Source organism: Dipodomys merriami, unplaced genomic scaffold, assembly GCF_024711535.1.
Source record: "Dipodomys merriami isolate MVZ:Mamm:240054 unplaced genomic scaffold, mDipMer1.0.p SCAF_4, whole genome shotgun sequence".
Classification (NCBI taxonomy): domain Eukaryota; kingdom Metazoa; phylum Chordata; class Mammalia; order Rodentia; family Heteromyidae; genus Dipodomys; species Dipodomys merriami.
In genome coordinates this window covers 42751739-42772077 of record NW_027205603.1, presented here as the reverse complement: position 1 = coordinate 42772077, position 20339 = coordinate 42751739, and the positions used below count along the sequence as shown (strand labels likewise).

The 20339-nt window shown below is 38.1% G+C and overlaps 1 protein-coding gene across 10 annotated transcripts in view; it reads left to right on the top strand.

The window, feature by feature from the left end:
• Ncoa2 (nuclear receptor coactivator 2) overlaps window positions 1-20339 on the top strand; it is a 255599-nt gene that overhangs the window by 73411 nt on the left and 161849 nt on the right. Inside the window, exon 1 of one of the 10 annotated variants that reach the window (XM_069990901.1) lies at window positions 4506-4528. The exons of the other annotated variants lie outside the window; for them this stretch is intronic. The gene's annotated coding sequence lies outside the window, so the exon portion shown is untranslated. Of the gene's footprint in view, window positions 1-4505; window positions 4529-20339 lie in introns of those variants that run through there. 10 annotated transcript variants of the gene reach the window in all.

Here is a 20339-nt window from a genome sequence, read left to right as displayed (position 1 = left end):
TCTCTGCTTACTGGATGACAAGCTGGAGGTGATCAAGCATAGCCAGGAATATGAGAATGCTGAGCCACACTAAGTGTGCCATCTGTGCCATTGGTTCTAGGAAGTCAAATTCCTTCCCAGCCTTGCTGAGAAATAGACTGGAGTCTTAAGTAAAAAGTGGAAAAAAATTACATGGTTGGTTTTGTGAATGACAGAGACTGACCTTTACTAGTTATGATTAAAGCGCATTTTCAGAAGTCAGTTTTTGCTATGAATTGTTTCTGATCACCACTTTGTCATTACATATGAGAAGCCTTCACATGAATCTTATCTTGGCCTAGGACCACCTGGGGCAGTCATCTCTCCATGTGAAGAGTTCTGTGCAGAGATTTCTGTCATGGCTCTGTCAACAATGATAAAGTGAGACTAGGACTGTGTGGCAGGTAGACAGGGATCATTCAGGGGAGTGGGAGGGACTGAGGTCTTATTGACAATTCTCTTAAGCTGTACCTATGTTCCAGATAGAAAACCACTGGGAGAAACAGTACTGGTTGCTTCATGGTAGAAGGTAGTGAACTTTTTCCCACCCCTTGCTTACTATTTTCTACTTTCTAGTGAACTTTAATACTCTTAAATTTAAAAAGAACAGTGGAGTGGATCTGCAGCTCAAGTGGTAGAGCATTCACCTTGAGCAAAAGAAGCTCAGGGACAGTGCCCAGCCCAGAGTTCAAGACCCAGGACTGGCAAAAAAATTAAAATTAAAACAAAAAACAAAACCTAAAACGAACAGTGAGTGGTTCAAGAGAGAAAGGTGGAACTGACTTCATGTGAAAGGGCTGCTTCACATATGATGGCAAGTTTGGAAATAGAAAGTCTAATATTTCAGAAGCAAGTTCTAGGGACAGAAGCAACACTTTGAAATCAGTAAGGATATTGGTTTTCTTTGAAGGGTTGTTAATACCTATATACGTATATGCTGTGTGGGTGAAAATACCACTAATAATACCACTGTGTGTGTGTGTTAGTCCTTGTACTATCCCTGAGATTTTTGCTCAAGGCTAGTACTCTACCCCTTGAGCCACAGCTCCCCTTTTGGCTAATTTTGGTAGTTACTTGTAGGTAACAGTCTCATGGAATATTCTGCCCTTGCTGGCTTTGAACCACTATCCTCAGATCTCAGCCTCTTGAGTTGCTAGGAATATAGGTATGAGCTATTAGCACCTGTCAATAATACCACTTTTTAAAAAAATATCTCTGGCACCTGGCATTCATAGAAAGTGAATGAATGAGTAGAAGTTTGCCCAAGCATTTTGGACACAATTGACAAGCTCAACCTTACCACATCTTCAGGCAGTTAGCTAGCATGTGTTCATGACATAAGAGAATTAGAGCAGAATCATCACCAGCTCCTGGCACATGCACATCATTCTTGGAAAAGTGGCCTTATTCATTACTAGAGCAGAAGCATCACCAGCTCCTGGCCCATGCACATCATTCTTGAAAAAGTGGCCTAATTCATTGCTGAAAAGACATTTGGAGAGAAAAGCTGGCGGTAGAATTTGGGAGTAATGTGGGTTCAGTCACATTATACTTCCAGTACTAGGCCCAGGAAGTAGAGTCTACACTGTTTAGGGATATCTTTGCTCCTCTGAAGGTCAAGATTACCATGGGAACACTGTATTGTTATTATACAGTATTGAATAGCTAATGTGTACATGTACATACTATTTTTTAATATGGGGCTCTTTTGGGGGTCCGTTATACTTCTTTGTGGAGTAGTTTGAACTCCAAACCTGGTGCTTGCTAAGCACCATAGCCTCACCTCTTTTTTTTTTTTTTTTCTTTAGTTATTTTTCAGACAGGGTCTCACACTTTTGCTACCTATGCTTCTCGTGTAGCTAGAATTGTAGGCATGTTTCACTTATACCTGCCTATTTGTTCGGATAGAGTCTCACCTCACTATTTGCCTGAGTTGGCCTCAAACCATTATCCTACAGATCTGATCTCCAAAGTGTCTGGGATTATAGGAATCTGCTACTAGGCCCAAACTAAAACTTTCCATTTTCCTATAAAGACAAGCTTATACCAAGGATTTAGGATAGTTAGTTGACAATATTTTTGAGTAAGACAATGTTATAAACATCTGATCATTGTTTGTTGAAACAGTGATCCCTCTGAGTGAATGAATAATTAGCAAGGAACCCAATAAATAAAATACTGATTTAAAAAGTTTATTAAAATTTCCATATTTTTCAAACATCATTAACCTTTTTAAGTTTGCCAATTTTAGATTTTTCCTACCTCAGATAGTTTTCTTTATAAAACCATTTGTTTCAGGGCTGGGAAGGTGGCTCAGTGGTAGAGTGCTTGCCTTGCATGCATGAGGCCCTGGATTCCTCAGCACCATATAAGCAGAAAAAGCCAGAAGTGGCACTGTGGCTCAAGTGGTAGAGGGCTAGCCTTGAGCTGAAGAGCTGAGGGACAGTGTCCAGGCCCAGAGTTCAGGCCCTATAACCGACAAAATAAAATAAAATAATAAATAAAATTATGTTTCATCCGTGATGTGCTTTTTCATGGTTGATATAGTCAGTATCTAAATTATATTTATGATTGCCTCTCATCTATTAATTACCAATTATACGCTCTCATTTTTAGTTTTCCCTACATTTATTTATCTAATTTGTTTGGTTGGTTTGGTTAGTGCTGGGGATTCAATCCCAGCATACTAATGAATATTAAACACGTGTTCTACCACTGAGCTTGGCTGCCCCTGCCCCATGCCTTTTCCCATCTCTTCCCACTCTTCTCTTCCCCTTCCCTTTCTTCCTCTCTTCCCACCTCCCCTTTCTTTTTCTTCTTTCTCACTAGGAATTTAACTCAGGGCCCTGTGCTTACTTGGCAAATTTGATATGACCTGAACCACACCCCCAATTTGTATGCTTTTCTTAGTTTATATTTTACACAGGGTTCTACGCTTTTGCCTGAACCAGCCTCAATAGTAGCCTTCCTACCTGTATTTCTTGAAAATCTCGTATTATGGATGTGTATCACCATGCTCTGCCCTCTCCTGTTTTTTAAACTATCAAAACTGAGTGACTCAAAAGTGTTTCCCTAATTAACATAATTTGTTCATCAACCTGCATTACTATTTTTAGCTCACCATTATACTAAAAGATACTACATTTTCTACATATTTCATCAGCTTCCTTTTTGTTTGTGTTTCCTTTGGATACAAACGGTTTGAAGGCAGGATTTATCTTTGATCAAGGATGTATGTGACAAGTTTCTAGTACCCAGCTGTCTACCCGGTGGATTCAATACTCACTGAATACTCATTGAAAACTTCCATGCATTCCTCCCAGGTGTGAAGCATAGTCTGAGTGGCTTCTGTCTTAGTTCCATCTGACTCAGTAACTGGCAGTCCTTGTGTTACAAGTAATGATTGAACATCCTTGCCTCATAGAATCAGGTTAGTACCTGATAGCATGAAGGTGTCTCAACACAGCCTAACTCATGTACAATAAAATATACTTACTCTATGAACGTTGTGGAACCCTCAAGTATAAGTCTAGAACCACATTTTATTTATTTATTTATTTATTTATTTATTTATTTATTTATTTATTTATTTATTTATTTATTTATTTATTTTTGGTGGGCCGTGGGGCTTGAACTCTGGGCTTGGGTGCTGTCCCTGAGCTCTTCAGCTCAAGGCAAGCACTCTACCGCTTGAGCCACAGCGCCACATCCGGTTTTCTAGTGGTTTATTGGAGATAAGAGTCTCACGGACTTTCCTGCCTGGGCTGGCTTTGAACCTCAGATCTCAGCCTCCTGAGATTCCAGTTAGGATTACAGGCATGAGCCACGGGTGCCCAGCCCTACCTTTTATTTTTTATTTATTATTTTTTTGTGCCAGTCCTGGGGCTTGAACTTGGCCTGGGTACTGTCCTTCAGATTTTTGTGCTCGAGGGTACTCTACCACTTAAGCCACAGCTCCAACTTTTGCTGTTTTGGTGTTTAATTAGGATGATACTTGTATGGACTTTCCTTTTTAGTCTGGCTTTAAACTACAATCCTCCTGAGTAGCTAGCCGTCCCTTATTTTTATATGCTTAGTAAATATATACGCTACCACATAGTCATACCTCACCCACTACATAGACAAATTCTATGAACTATTGCTGAAGTCCCCAAAACATTTCATTTTTCTGGCAAATTACTAGAAGGTGATTCATCTCTTACTTTCACAAGAATTGCTGCCATTATCAAGCAGCAGATACTCTACCTACATTTTTCTTAAAAATTTAAATGATGCATGTTTCTTTTACTTTACGAACGGATAGACAAGGCCAAGGGAGATACATTCACTTATCTAGAGTCACACGTAGGATAAGTAGTAGATGTTACCTCTGTGCTTTGGTTTTGCCAGGTCTGAAAACTTAAGAAGTGAACTTTTTCTCCTGATGCCTCAGAGATGCAACACCATCCAGTGGAGGAAGAACTGTACTGTATGCAAATGCTGGAGCCAGCTGATGGCACTTTGAACACTAGTAAATACTCGTGTTGCTTTTATAGCATTGCTTACAATCATTGCCTAGCTTCTAGAAACCTATACTTTTCTGTACTTGGAATGACTACTGCTTTCTTAGTGAAAAGAAAACTCATAACATTTTCTTGTGGCCTGTTTATTACTGTGATGACTACTGTTTATCTTAAATATTGCTAAGTGTTTATCATAGGAATGAACTTATATTAATAGGCTTGACTAAAACCAAGAAGCGAATGAACAGACTTCAGTAACAACGATAGTAAAAGCATTGAGCTGTAAGTTGCCCGAGCACCTTGATTTAAAGGCAAACCTGGTGATTTTACTAGTGCTATATTTCAGTGATGTGGACTTTTTTTTTTAGTGGTATAAAATATATTTATCACTTAAAAGCATATCTTTTTTTTAGTGAGAGCATTTAAAACTTAGTTGTTAGCAATTCTGAAATGTACAGTGTACTGTATTAACTATATTTATCATGCTGTACAATAGATCTCAAATACCAAACCCATCTACCTATAAACATACTTTCCTGTCTAACAGATTTGTAGTCTTGACTATCATCTCCTCTCTTCTCTAGGCCCATCCTCTGTGTTAACTGAAACCTCTGATTCTATAGGTTCCATTGTCTTCTATTCCATATATAAGTCAGAATGTCTAATATTTGTTTTTCAGTGCTTGTCCTATTTCACTTAGCACACTGCCCCTGTAATTCTATCCATTAGTTGTCACTATTGACAGTTTTCTTTCTTTTGTTTTTTTTTTAAAGGCCAAATAGTATTCTATTGCATATTTAAGCCACATTGTCTTTATGGATGCATTACTTAGATTGACTCTATAACTTAGCTATTGTGAATAGTGCCACAATGAGCATAGTGTAGACATCTCTGACAAACTGATTTCAAATCTTTAGGGTAAATAAACAGAAGTGGAATTGCTGAATCTTGACAGATAATTTCTTAAATGATTTTGAAAGAAAACCAGAGTGCCGCTTTAGATAAAGAGTTCTGTAGAGTTGAGAGAGTAGAGTTTGGGACTACATGTGAAAGATGTCTGCTTTTTGGAAAGTTGGTTGAGATTGTTTCACAGGGCTTGGTAAAAATGTGGAGCCTGTAAAACAGCTCATTAAACAGCCTTGATACCTTGTAAACCAAGTTCAGGCTTCAGATATAACCAGGCTTTTCTTTTCCGCCTTTTGTGGCTTTGACTTTGAGAGGAATTTGGACTCTTACTGTTGAGATTCATGGAGTTCGTTAAGGGCAGGCAGACCAGGCAAATAGTTTCTGAAGGTGCTGCAACCTTCCCTCTATGCAGTGGTCCTCTGTCCAAGTGGATGATGCTGCCTAGAAAGCATGCACCATTTGTTAACTAACCTGTTTAACTAGCATTCCAGTCAAGCAGGCTTCCTTAGACTACTTATATAACGTTGTTTAACTTTGTTTCTGATGAGTATAATGTGATTGACACTCAGCAAGCAAGTGTTTCATTGAATTGGGTTAGGGCACAGTTCCCTCCTGAGCTATGCTAATTGCAGTTGCTATCTTGGCTTCTATCTGGAAAGCTTTCAAGGCTGCAGCTGTGTGGCCTGCTTGAAAGTACTGGGCTTTGAATGAAGTGTGTGGCAGGAAAGTGGGTTTACCCTGTTCCTGTTGCAAAATCACACTTTCCTCTTGCCTCCAATAGAGTGCTTTAGATTGTTTCTCTGTGGTTGTGGTCAGTGAGTGAGCACTCAATGCTACTTTCCTTGTATGCCTTTCTTTTCACACAGGCAGTGAAGAAGGAAATAATCACAAGATGTTTTTCAGTAGGTTTATTTGTCAACTTCTGGTTGAAGACCTTCTTATAAATCTTATGAAATGCAGACCTAAGATAGTTATATATTTGAAGTCATTAGTTTTAACCTACTCTCCCAACAATTGTTCTATTTTTTGACATTCAATATAACTATTAACAATGTAGTTATCATTTTATGAATGTGGACATTGAAGAATGTACCCATAATGGCAACAACCGTATGCATCCATTTTTAGTGCTTTAGTGTGTTTTCTCTTAGGGGTCTAAGAGGTTACTTTGTTTGTTTTGTTTCTTAAGTGCTATTACTGGTGGTGGAACTCCAAGATGGGAATTTTGTCTTATTTTCCCAGCCCTTTCTTTTCCTTAGGGTTGTTAAATGTCCAGAGGCAGCCCAAAGAAAAGAGTACAAGAATCAAAGATGTAATAACTTTTGTATATACACAATCTACATGGTGAGGTATTTCTAATTAATTTTGGATGGCTATCTTCCCTGGTTTCTATAAGATACACTCTGGAAGTGCTTGCTGGTGGGACATTGTATTGCTCTTCCAGAACTGTAAAACTTGCTTGCTTTCCCACATCTTATCAAACACTGAAATTTAGGACATGAAAGACATGGAAGGCTCAGGGCCTGCAGAATGGAGTGGGTTCAGTCTGCATTCATGTTGCTCATTTAGAATGCTGATTTGAAACAAATGTCCTGGGAAGCACCACACACAGACCAGAGCTGAATTTCTGATATTGATGCCCAGAATACTGTTAGTGGGGAATGGTGGTCATTCATTAGACAGTTAAGAAAGACAATGGTTTTCTTTACACATAGAGTAACACAGTTTCAGTGTTCTAAAAAAAGATTATTGATAAACAATTTTAGAATGCTCAAGTGTTAATCTTTTCCATTAGACTTTTTGAAATTATATTTTATTAAGGAGGCTGAGAAGGATTTTGGCTCAAATTCAGCCTAGGCTAAGGGAGAGAGTTGTGTCTGTGCCTGGCATCCCAAGCTATATTGGAGTCTGAGATTCCTAGGATTGCAGTTCCAAGCCAGCTCGGGCAGAAAAGTGTGGGACTCCATCTTAGCAGATGGAAACACTTGTGTGTTCTCATAGGAACTATGGGAAACCTAATAAAATAGGTGAACCATAGTCCAGACACCCATATGGGGGGGGGCGGTGGGGGGGGAGAGTGAGACTGTCTCAAAAGTAACCAGCAAAAAACAGGGCTGAAGATGTGGCTCAGCATCAGAGTGCCTGCCTAGCAAACATGAGACCCTGAGTTTAAATCACAATACTGAGAAGGAAATGATATTTACTATTCAGGAAATGACTGCTGGTTGGTTTCATGTTAAAGAACATTTCAACCCTTTAGTTTACACTGTTTTACTTGAAGCAAACTAAAGGTTAATATGTGTTTCTGGGATTTTGTTCCAGTTAACAGTCAGCAGAGTGTGTATTTCTTCACATAGTACTACTAGTTTTCTCATAGAGGTTTATTGTATCCTTAATATTACATTGGTAGTTTTATCTTTTTAATGTGGCCTTCCAAAAAATGCTGTTTGTTATTCTTCAGTGGGTTTAGTCTTTTTAGACTTGTATTATTCTTCAATATAACTCATTTTCAGAGAGGTCACTTTATATAGTCTTACTCATAGCTAGAAATAGGACGGCTGTAGGTTGGTGACACATACCATATACTTTGATACTTTTTTGGGAGTCTTTGTGGTATCTTGAACTTTATTTTGAAATATGACTTGTTCATATATTTGTGGATAAGGAAGTTACTTTTGAAATTGATTTTGTTTCTAGAACTGTTTATGGTCTGGTTCAGAAAAATTAGCTGCTTGGTGCTAGTGGCTCATGCCTGTAATCCTAGCTACTCAGGAGGCTGAGATCTGAAGATTGTGGTTCAAAGCCAGCCCAGGCAGGCAAGTCCGTTAACCACCAGAAAATTGGAAAATTGGTGGAGTGCTCTCCTTGAGGTGAAGAGCTCAGGGGCAGCTCCCAAGCCCAGAGTTGAAGCCCCATGACCATAAAACAAAAACAAAAACAACAACATCAAAATAGCCCAGAAAAATTACCCTCCTCCATTCAGAAATGATATAGTGGGGAGCTAGAAGACTAAGACGGTAACTGGAACATCCAAAATCTAGCCAAGACTGACTCTATTATTAAAACCTTTAAATAAAAATTTATTCTGCTGTAATCCCTTCCTTTTAAACATAATTTTAATTTGTGTGTTATATAAACCTTGAATTTCATATGTATGTATGTTTGGGCAAGGGTGAGGTTTGAGAAGAGAACCCACAATCTCTTTATTTTTCTTAAAATAGTTTTTTTCAACCTCCCAAGTCACCACTATTACCAGTGACTAGTCATACCTCATTGCCTGAAGTGGTAACTTATATACCACTTCTAAAATACCATTACTAAAAACAGCTCAAGTCTCTAAGCTGGCTTACATTTTAAAAAGCATTTGAGAGTATTTTTGGACTTGCAAAACATTATTAGATGGAAGTAAAAAAGGAAATATGTTTGGTTAATTTGTGTTAAGGAAGTCATAGTTGTCTTGAGGCTAGTTAGAAATGTTGTCTGAGTCCATTGGGAATTGAATAAATTCATCTAGTATTATAAGATCACAAGTACATGATATATTCAGATTAGCTAATTAGCCTTTGCCTCAGAGTTTATTTTATAAATAGGGCCAACCCCACACTAGTTGGTACTTTTCATGTTCCAGTTGGGTTAACTTACTTTTTCCCTGTAGCCTGTTTGCTCCCAGTGTCAGACTCAGAACCTAGTATTAGCTTAAAATTGGTTCTTATGTTATTTCTTTGATAGACGTACTCTGTTGTCTGTCTTTGCTAGTACAGTACATGTGCATGCTTCACCTGAACTAAGACTCCCCTCAGATTTCTCAGGGTCAGTTCTGAGTCTGTGATTTAGCATAACTACTGTAGAATACCTTTCAGTGTATGCTCATTTTCTGAGAGCATTAGGTTTGGTATGTTTTTTTGTTGTTGTTGGTTTTCCATTCTTCTGTTCAAGTTGGTTTTGATTATAAAGTTCATTGGATTAATGTAGTTTTCAGTTAAAAAAAAAAAGGTGGGACATATTGTGCCAGATGTTTAAAATGTAAAGCAGTTCACTTCTCCACAAAATCTTGAAAAACTAATAATTTTGATTATTTTTGCAATGGTGCTAGACCTGAACTCAGGGCCTTGCTCTCCCCTCCAACCTCCCCCTGTCCCCCCTCCTCCACATCTATCTCAAATTCCTCAGGTAAGATTGTAGATATGAGTCAACAGTGCCTGGCATAATTTTGATTTTAATTTAGGAAGTAATCATCTTTTAAAAACAATCACAAGTTGATCAACATGCATTGTCCTCATAAACTGATAAGTTGAATTGTCTCTTTTGTACAACAACTAAAGACAATAAAAGCAAAATTAAAAAAAATAAAATGATGAGCAGTATTTCCCCAGATGACTTTCTTCATTGGAACAAAAAGACTTTAAAATGATAACCAGTATTTTTAAAAAGTCTGAAATGTGTGTTGATCCATCCATATATTTGTAAATTTGAACAAAACTTGCTGAAATTGCTACATTAAGCTAAAAAGCTTATGTTTATTGTTCATTTACAAAAATTCAAAAACATAATCTACTATAGTTTTAGTCCATACTTTTTTCTACCAAGGAGTATACATTAACTTAGGCAAACTTAAGAGATGGTAACATTTTGCTAACAAGCCATTGTAATTTTCTTGTTTCAGGAATCTTGAAAATAAATTTGAGACATAAAGGCCTAAAGTTGTGTTATCCGAGGAAATTAAAGACAAGAAACAGCATGATTTAAAGAAAATAATGCCATATTTTTCTATATATATTGCTTTCTTTAAGTTTTTCTTTATGGCATAATTTGTTTTGTGGCTCTCACGGATTTAAAATGTCATTTATAGAAATTTCTTGGGAATCAGAGCATCTAATTTCTAGGCTCTCTTTGGCCAAAGCCACTTAGCTTTGGTAGATGCCTAGTACATGTCTCTTGTGCAGTTCTCACCTCACAGACTTAGAAAGATGAAATACAAGAAAAGGAGTAAATTGAAATCTGAGAAGTGTTTAGTGAAAAATTAGAGAAGTAATTGAACCATTTAGTTAAACAAACGAGGGAGGTTTTTATTTTGTTTTGTTTTTTAAGAACCAATCAGGAAGTTGCAGATAATTGTGCTGCTCTTTCCGTTTGTCACTGAGGCAACTGAGGTCTAAAGATGTTGAGGGATGATGTTATGTGTGTGTGTGGGGGGGGGTCCCAGTAACCCAGGTCTCCAGCCCCTCTGAAGGAGGAAAGGGTGAGCCAACTGTTAACGCTCCTCTTCCCTTAGCGGCCTCTTTCATAGAGGAGGGGAGCTTGCCAGTTACAAGCTTCTGATTATGTTCCTGTTCAGAACTCTACTTTGACGCATAGTGTATTTTGGGCAAATTATTAAGAAGTGGCTAGTTAGCAGTGAGAATTTTTCTTCATTATGTCATGTTCTACAAAAGGAAATCCACTTATGTAGTGTTTAAAAATTGAGATTATGAGAGAAAAGATAAACAATGAGGTTATAATTTGTTATTGTTTTGTGTCATTTACTATTTTGACATTACAGCAAAGGCATTTGTAAACACACCTCATCACATACCTCTTTCAATCCTTTTTTTTTTTTTTTTTTTTCCCTGTCGACTGTGGATCTTGAACTCTGAGCCTGGGGGCTGTCCCTGAGCTCTTCAGCTCAAGGTGAACGCTCTACCACTGGAGCATAGAGCCACCGCACCACTTCTGGTCTTCTGGTGGTTAATTGAAGATAAGTGGCTCACGCCTGTAATCCTACCTCTTTCAGTCTTTTGAAAAGAAAATGAGGGCTGGGAAGGTGGCTCAGTGGTAGAGCGCTTGCCTTGCATGCCTGAGGCCCTGGGTTCGATTCCTCAGCACCACATAAAGCAAAAAGAAAAAAAGCCAGAAGTGGCGCTGTGGCTCAAGTGGTAGAGCGCTAGCCTTGAGCTGAAGAGCTGAGGGACAGCGCCCAGGCCCAGAGTTCAGGCCCCACAACCGGACCCCCCCCAAAAAAACAAAAAGGGCTGGGATGTAGCTCAGTGGCAAAGCGCTTGCCTAGCAAGTGCAACGTCCTGGGTTCGATCCCCAGTACCAAAAAAGAAAAGACAAAAAAAAATACAGTTAAACCCCCCCCCCAAAAAAAAAAGTCGGTGGGGGGGGAGGGGGTATAATTGGGTGGGGGGAGGGGGGAGGCTGGGAAGGGAGGTGAAGGGTAAACAAAGGAGGAGGCTGCAATGCTTGGTAAGAAATGTATGCATTATCCTGCCCATGTAATTGTAGCCCCTCTGGTACAGTATGTTCTCAAATAAAATAAAATAATATTAAAAAAAAAAAAGAAAATGAAAGTGTGTGTGTGTGTGTGTGTGTGTGTGTGTGTGTGTGTGTGTGTGTGTGTGTGTGTGTGTGTGTGTGTGTGTGTGTGTGTGTGTGTGTGTGTGTGTGTGTGTGTGTGTGTGTGTGTGTGTGTGTGTGTTCTTGAAAACATTTTTTTTCCCCTTTGGGTAAAGTGTAGATTTTTGCCCAAAAGACCATATACATTTACCTGTTTACTGTTTTGTTTCATTACAAGTGTGAGATCAAATTTTTTTTTTGGGGGGGGGTTGCTCACAGGGGTTGAACTCAGGGCTTCGGTGCTTTTCCTGAGCTCCTATGCTCAAGGCTAGTTCTCTACCCACTTTGAGCCACAGTACCACTTCTGATTTTCTGGTGGTTAATTGGAGAGAAGAGTCTCTCATGGACTTTCTTACTAAGGCTGGCTTTGAACTGTGATCCTCAGATCTCAGCCTCCTGAGTAGCTAGGATTGTAGGTGTGAGCCACCAGCACCTGGCCAAACATTTTCTTATGTTTACAAATACCTGGTAAGATCATTTTCTCTAGTGGCATCATGTGAAATTTGAATAAAGAGGTGCTGTCAATAGAAAAATATGGGTAATTTTAGATCCCCAGGAATAGTATTATGAATGGTTAAATTGTCTATGCTTTTAATAAAAGAAGCAGCTAAGCTTATTTTAGTCATTGGGATAGTATGTTTGTTTAAACTGTAGCACACCTAGACAGAAATAAATCTTGTTAAAACAACAGCTTACTACTGCCTATTTTGGGTCCCAGAACCTCAACTGGGGTAATACAGAAAAGGTCTGCTAGGGATCTTTGTAATGGTATCAATGAGTGGTTCTTTAATCCTTTGTGAAGAAACCTTAAAAAGGATTAATTAAGCGTGCCTTGAAGTATGGTCTGAAATGAGAGCTTAACACCCAAACTGCATGTGGCCTTCTGTGATTTTTATAACATCTTTACTTCCTCCTCATAGAGGGGCTTGCACCTGGCTTACTTGCAGATTGCTCTGTAACTTGATTGATCTAAATTGTTGGTTATGCCCATGACAGTCTTATTTATTTATTTTGTGGCAGTACTTGTGTTTGAACTTGGGCCTTGGAGCTTGCTAGGGAGCTACTCTACCACTTGATACATGCCCTTAGTGCTTTTTACTTTTTTTTTTTTTTCAGGTAACAAGCCTATCCCTAGGCTTGCTTAACTGTAATCATCCTATTTAATGCTTCCCATGAAGCTGAGTTGGCAAGGGCACACCACCATGCCCATCCTTTTCTGTTAAAATGGGTTGGAGTCTGACTGACTAACTCAGTCACCTGATTTTAGTCCTGCAGTCTTCCTGATTTCAGCCTCCTGAGTAGCCACAAGTGGTTTGAGCCATTGTGCTGGGCTAAGGCTAGCTGCTTTTGTGAAATAAAATACTAGAGCTTGAGGAAGACACAGAGAAGCATAATACTAATCTGTAAGTTCCTTTGAGGCAGGATTTAAATTTTAAACACTTGGAGAAAGTTCCTGGTTCATGATAGTTGGACTTAATGAGCTCTAGATTTGATGATGGTGCTAAAGTGACACACATTCAATAGAAATCATGCTTAGAATTATGAATTTGGATATTTTCCCTAACTATATGTGAAGTGATCCTTCTTTGTGGTGCCTGGCAGGGAAGAGCAGTGACTTGGAGCTCACCTCACATGGAGAAACAACTGATAGGTACTTCCTTGTGTTCATATGGGGAAACAGCTGTAGATTAGATGCATTAAATGTCTTTGTAAATTGAGGAATACCTATAAATCCCAAAGCCAGTGTATATCCAGATCTGTTTACAGATCTTCCTACTATAAACATTTATTAGATAAGTGAATGGATGAGTTTACATTTATCTTTATGCATCGTAATGCTTTTTTGTGTTTGATGCTATTATGCCTTCTTCCGTATAACCTCCACCCCTGGGGATGGAACTCAGGGCTTTGCACATGCTAAGCAAAAGTTCTACCTCTAGCAATATTCTAGTTTCTGTTTAGTTTTCTTTAGTTGTTTCTATTTTGCTTTAAAGTCCTTATTGCTAAGCTAGATGCTAGTGACTGATGCCTATTATCCTAGCCACTTGGGAAACTGAGACCGGGAGGATCTTAGTTTGAAGTCAGCATAGGTATTTGCATGAGACTCCTCAGCCAATAGCTAGACATAATGGCATATACTTGTTATTTCAGTTATGAGGAGCTGAAATAAGGAAGATTGATATTCTAGGCCACTTTTTATTTACTTTTTGGTTGCTTTGTCTTAAGAAGGTATTATATGTATATTTAGCATATAGTCTTGAAGTATTTTATGAGCTTGTCCACCTTAAACTTAGGCTATAAAAGGAAACGTATAAACTCATTTTTGTGTCAGAGTAATGGCTACAACAGTAATTAGAGAGAAAAACATAAGGAGACCACTAGAACCTGGTAGGCTCAAGCCTGTAATCCTAGCTACTCAGGAGGCTGAGATCTGAGGATCACTGTTTAAAGCTAGCCTGGGTGAGAAAGTCTGTGAGACTTAACTCTAACAACCAGAAAACTAGAAGTGGCGCTATGGCTGAAAGTTGTAGAGCACTATAGCCTTGAGCAAAAAGAACTCATACAGCACCTAGGCCTTGATTCAAGCCCCATGACCGACCAGAAAAACCATGAGGAAGTGAATTTCTAAAGGATGTTTATTTAAAATTGTCTACATTATTAAAATAAAAAAACCTTTTATTTCAATTTCTATTTCACAGAGTAATTTCTACCCAACTATTTACTTTTTCTTTTCTCCCTGTAATTCTGTTAAAGACTGTTGTGAGAATCTTCTCACTGAGTGTCCTGAGTAAAGCCCACTACTTGTGGATCAGTGTTGTGTGTTATCTTACCAGAAGCAGTTGAAACCCTAGCCTTGTCTGCAAGGAGTTCACCATCTAGAGGGGAAGATAAGTTTAGATAAGGTAATGATAGCAATCAGGTTTCCTCATGTGTCCAAATTCTTATTTTTCTACTCATCTATCACCACCTCATCTGTGGGTGATTTATATCTTTCTGCAATGAAACTGATTTAAAAACATCAGTCATTTCTGTTTGGAAATCAAGTGGAAGCTTTAATTATTTCTCAGCAACTGAGCAATGTTGACCACCCTCTTCCTTGGAACTCCTTTCTCTTATATTGTATAGTCTTATCTCTTAGCTAGTTTCTTTGCATTCTTCTGCGAGTTTCTCTTCTACATTGTTTTTCAATGTCTGTTTTCTTCAGGACTTAGTTCCAAGCTCTCAGATCTTCTTTGCCTAAGAGATAGTAACCATTTTTATGAACTTAAGTACTATTTGCAGGTTGTTTCAGGTTAGACTTCAAAGTTAATACCTTCAGTCCTATTTCAGATTTGAATCTTGAATCTTAATTGTTTCCTAGTTAATTGTAGCCAGACTTTTGCCAGCCACAGTGATGTGTGCCTGCAGTCCTAGCTACACCAGAGACTTGTAGAAGGATGGCAAGTTTGAGACCAGCTTGGGCAGCTTAGGGGCCCCTATTTCTGTGCTGAGAATATAGCTCAGTGGTAGAGTACTTAACCTAGCATCCATGAAGCCATAGGCTGTCCAGCACTGCCAAAAAAGAAAAGAATGTTTCCGTTTTATTATAGTTGCTTTATTGTATTGTTCCGACCATGGTGAGTGACAAGATTTAAAAGAATGGTTATAAGATATAGAAAATGCTGAGTATATTGTTTTGCACTGTATCATAAATATAAATTGTGGACTGTGCTTAACTGTATGTAGCTCAAGGACTTTTAAGGCGATGGTAGTATCTTTTTCTGTATAATTACTTCAATTATGACATAAACATTTTTGTATTTAGTGTCATTGAAAAGTTACTGAATTATAAATTTAAATCTGTACTTGTTTAGCTTGACTGTACTTTAGTTTGGTTAATTAGAATAAAAATGTAAAAATTTTAAGATTAGTTTTAGTAAACTTAATGATTTCTTTGAGAGAAATACTTATATATCTATTAAGAGGCAGTAATTGGAAAAGACAATTAGAAGATTGTTTAATATTTATTCATAACTTATAAGGGCTATATATTATTTTATGGCCATTTTGATATGATTTTACAAAAGATGTTAGAAAATGACAGCTACTTGTTAAATCCTTTCCTTGGCTAAGAGTTATTTTCTTCATTGGAGGCACAGACCTGTAGACAAAGCCAGAGCTTATGTATACTATATATAGAAGTTCATCAGTTAACTTATCAGTGTTTTTGTGGTCTTCAAGCTCAATTTTAGCACAATCAGCTTACTAATTAGGGAAGAATTATACTTTGCAAATCTAGTACACATTCTTTACATCATTTTTATTTGTTTATTTAATTTACTTTGCAGAAGTGGGTATAGAACTTAGAGTATAGTGGGTATAGAACCTCCCCCAGCCTGGGCACATGCTCTATCGCTGATCCACAATCCTAGTCCTATTTACCTTAATAAGTAATTTGAAATGCAGTATTGGGTTTTACTGTTACTTTATTGAAATTCATATGAAAGCTTTATTTTAGAATATATTTGTATTATATATAACCTATTATCTATCTATCCTGTTCAGTAATCTGATGAACTAGTTCTTTCACCAAATACACATCCAATAAATGATAGCTGTTGTGTTGAGAAATCAGAAGAGGATAGTCTATTTTGTTTTTGTTTTTTGTCTGACAGCAGGATTAAAACTCAGTACCTGACACTTTTGCTTATGAGCTGGCACTCTACCAACTGAGCCATCTCTCCAACCCCAAGTTTTTATTCTTGTAATTATAGATAAAAATGTTTTTTGTATTGTTATTATAGGTATCAATTTTATTTCTAGCCTACTCTTCTTCTCTAGATATATTTATAACCATCCATTTAAAAATGAAATATCAAGCATCACTTCGTAATCCCTTTCATCAACCTGTTTGCTCTCATGCCACCAGTAGTCTGTCTAGTTTTTATTTGGTATATGTTTAGTCTTGTCACAGAATATTGATTATTCTTTTTTTGGGGGGGGGTCCGGTCGTGGGGCCTGAACTCTGGGCCTAGGCGCTGTCCCTCAGCTCTTCAGCTCAAGGCTAGCACTCTACCACTTGCGCCACAGCACCACTTCTGGCTTTTTTCTTTTTGCTTATATGGTGCTGAGGAATCGAACCCAGGGCCTCATGCATGCAAGGCAAGGGCTCTACCACTGAGCTACCTTCCCAGCCCCAGAATATTGATTATTCTTAACCTGCTAGTTAGTGCTACTAAAACTTCCTTTACCCTTAGTAGTTGCCTCCACTCACACAATAACGTTAGCTATCGCATGGGAAGGAACAGCAGGAACACTGGTGCATTTGTAAATATTATTTAACTTTTTATGTGTATGTGCAGGGTACCATGTTGCCCCAGCTGGTTTGGAACTCTCTAGGTAGGATTTCAGGCATATGCCACGACATCTAGCATTCAACTTTATTTTAGAATTTAAAACATTTGTAGGGTTTTGTTTTTTAGTTTTGTGCCAGTCCTAAGCTTAAACTCAGGGCCTGAGCCCTGTCCCTGAGCTTTTGTGCTCAAGGTTAGCACTCTACCACTTAAGATATAGTTCCACTTCTAGCTCTTTTGTGAGTAATTGAAGATGAGTCTCATAGACTTTTCCTGCCTGGGTTGGCTTCAAACTGGATCCTCAGATCTCAGCCTCCTGACTAGCCACTTTTTAAAAATTGAGATATAACCTGTATACTATAAAATGCGTTCATCTTAAGTATATTTAAATACAAGTTTAGCAAAATTTATATAATTGTATGAATCTTATGTCTCAATTTTTTTTTCTTTAGAATATGGTCTACTTTGGGAACAATTCTGTTCCTTCCCAAGATTCTTTTATGCCCATTTTCAGTAATTCCCCACTAATGTTCCCTGATCTCAGAAACCATGGGTCAGCTTTTGAATTTTTTAGAAATTTCAAATATAATTATACAGTGTAGTCTTGGTGCCTAGCCTGTTTCATTTGGCATATTTTCGGGATTTATATACATTGTTATATATTTTAGTAACTCATTGCTTTTTTATTATTCAATGGCATTCTATGGAGTGGATAGACTTCCCTCCCTCCCTCCCTCCCTTTCTTTCTTCCTTCCTTCCTTTCTTTTTTTTTTTTTTGTCGGTAGTGGGTTTGAACTCTGGGCCTGAACGCTGTCCCTCAGCTCTTCAGCTCAAGGCAAGTGCTCTACCACTTGAACCATAGTGCTACTTCTGGTTTTCTGGTAGTTAATTGGAGATAAGAGTCGCACAGACTTTCCTGCCTGGGCTGGCTTTGAACCATGATCTTCAGATCTCAGCCTCCTGAGTAGCTAGGATTACAGGTGTGAGCCACCGGCGCCCAGCTTGAACTACTTTTTCTGATTGGTAAACGTTGGTATGCTTTCCATTTCAGAGCTATTGTGGGACATGATTATAAAGAGTGCTTCATGTAGACATTTCTAGGAGAAATTAAAACATACAAGGGTGAATTTGCTGTGTTGGATGAGACAACTTCCCACACTTTTCCCAAATTGCATACCATTGTATTTCCCAATCTGGTTGTAGAAGATGTTTGATTGCATTTTAAATTTCTTTTTTATTTTTGGAGGTTGTGGGGCCTGAACTCTGGGCCTGGGCACTGTCCCTCAGCAATTCAGCTTAAGGCAAGCACTCTACCACTTGAGCCACACCACCACTTCCAGTTTTTTGGTGGCTTATTGGAGATAAAAGTATCAGGGACTTTCCTTACCAGGCTGGTTTTAAACTGCTAAGATCTCAGCGTCCTGAGTAGCTAGGATTACAGGCTTGAGCCACTGGTGCTCAGCTGCATTTTCAATTTCTTAATGACTAATGGTACTATTTTTTTCATGTGTTTTTCCTATGATGAGTGTGTTACATTTCTGTCACTGTGACAAAATACATGACATAAATACTTAACAAGAGGAAACATTTACTTGGGCTTCCTGATTGAGGTTTCAGCCTATGGCCACCCGCCTTCGCTGTTTTGGGGTATGTGGTGGGGCACAACAATCATGATAGAGATGGATTTGTGTTGGAACAAAGCTGCTCACCTTGTGGCAGCTAGGAAGCAGAGAAAGAAAAGGAAAGGGGGCTGGGTTCCAGTATTTTCTTCAAAGACAACTTCAGTTAATTAACTTCCTTATACTAGGCCCTTCCTCCTGTCAATAAGGCACATAGAATCATCTAGTATATCATGAGACAGACATGATTGTTGTTAGCTGCTACATTGATAATTTTGTAGGACCTGCAAATGTTATCCAAATGCCCCTAATACAAAAAATGTAAGATTCTACTACTTCCTAAAAACCACTATAGGCTGATAGCTCAGGCATTATTTTATTATTTATTAATTATTTTATTATCCTTAAATAGTTGTACAAAGGAGTTGCAGTTTATGAATTCAATACATCTTGATCAGTGTCAGCCCTTTTGGCATTCTCTTCCATCCCTCCTCTACCCACCCCCTTCCTTGGTTTATTTTAAAAGCTTATATTATTTGTCTTATTATTGAATAAGAGCTCTTTATGATTTGTAGACATGTGGCCTTTATAGGTAATTGTGTAGCTCTTTATTCTAGATTTGTATCTTTTATTACATGACAAGTTTGTAAGTAATTTCCTTACATTTTGTCACTTGTGTTTTCATTTTTAAAGTGATGTATTTTGAGGAACAGAAATATGAAAATTTGATGTTCAAGTTACAAGTATTTTTCTTTTATGATATATAATTTATTTTTCCCTTATTTTTCCCTTTATTTTTCCCTTGAGCTACATCCTCAACCATGTTTTAGTGTTTACTTTAGAGCTGTGATACATTCTTTACAAGTTAATCTTGCACATGGTGCAAGGTAAAGATTGAAGTTCCTTTTCCCCTTTCCATATGTGTAACCAGTCTGCAGTACCATTTATTGGTAATACTATCTTTTTATCACTGAATTGCCACGACACCATTTGTTTCATATGAATGGACATAGATGAGCTCTGTTCTGTTCTTCAAATATACTCTGCAGCTTTGATTACTGCTACTTTATAGTAAGCATTGAAGTAAGTAGTGTGATTTCTTTTTGTGTGTGTGGTGGTAGGAGTTTGAACTCTGGAGCCTTGCACTTGCTAAGCAAGCGTGATAAACAACACTAAGCCATATTTTTTGGGCTAGGGTCTCACTTTTTGCCTAGGCCTGTGCCTAGACCATGATCCACCTATATTAGCTTTCCTGTTGTGAATGGAATGACAGGTACACACCATCATATCCAGATTGGCCTGGAACCATGATCTTCCCTATCTTGGCCTTCCATATAACTGGGATGATCAGTACACCCAGTTAGTGGTTGGGAAAGGTGTTTTATATGTCCCTGTGCTCACCTCAAACAACAGTCTTCCTAATTTCAGCCTCCAAATGATAGAGTTTAAAAGCAGCAGTAGTTTAGAAATTGCCTAGCAGTCTCCACATCAGCGCATCTTTCAGGAGAGTTAAAAGGCTAGACACACCCCAGGGAAAAATCAGTTTTATTTGAGATAGGGTAGGCCTGAAGTTCCATTTTACTTCA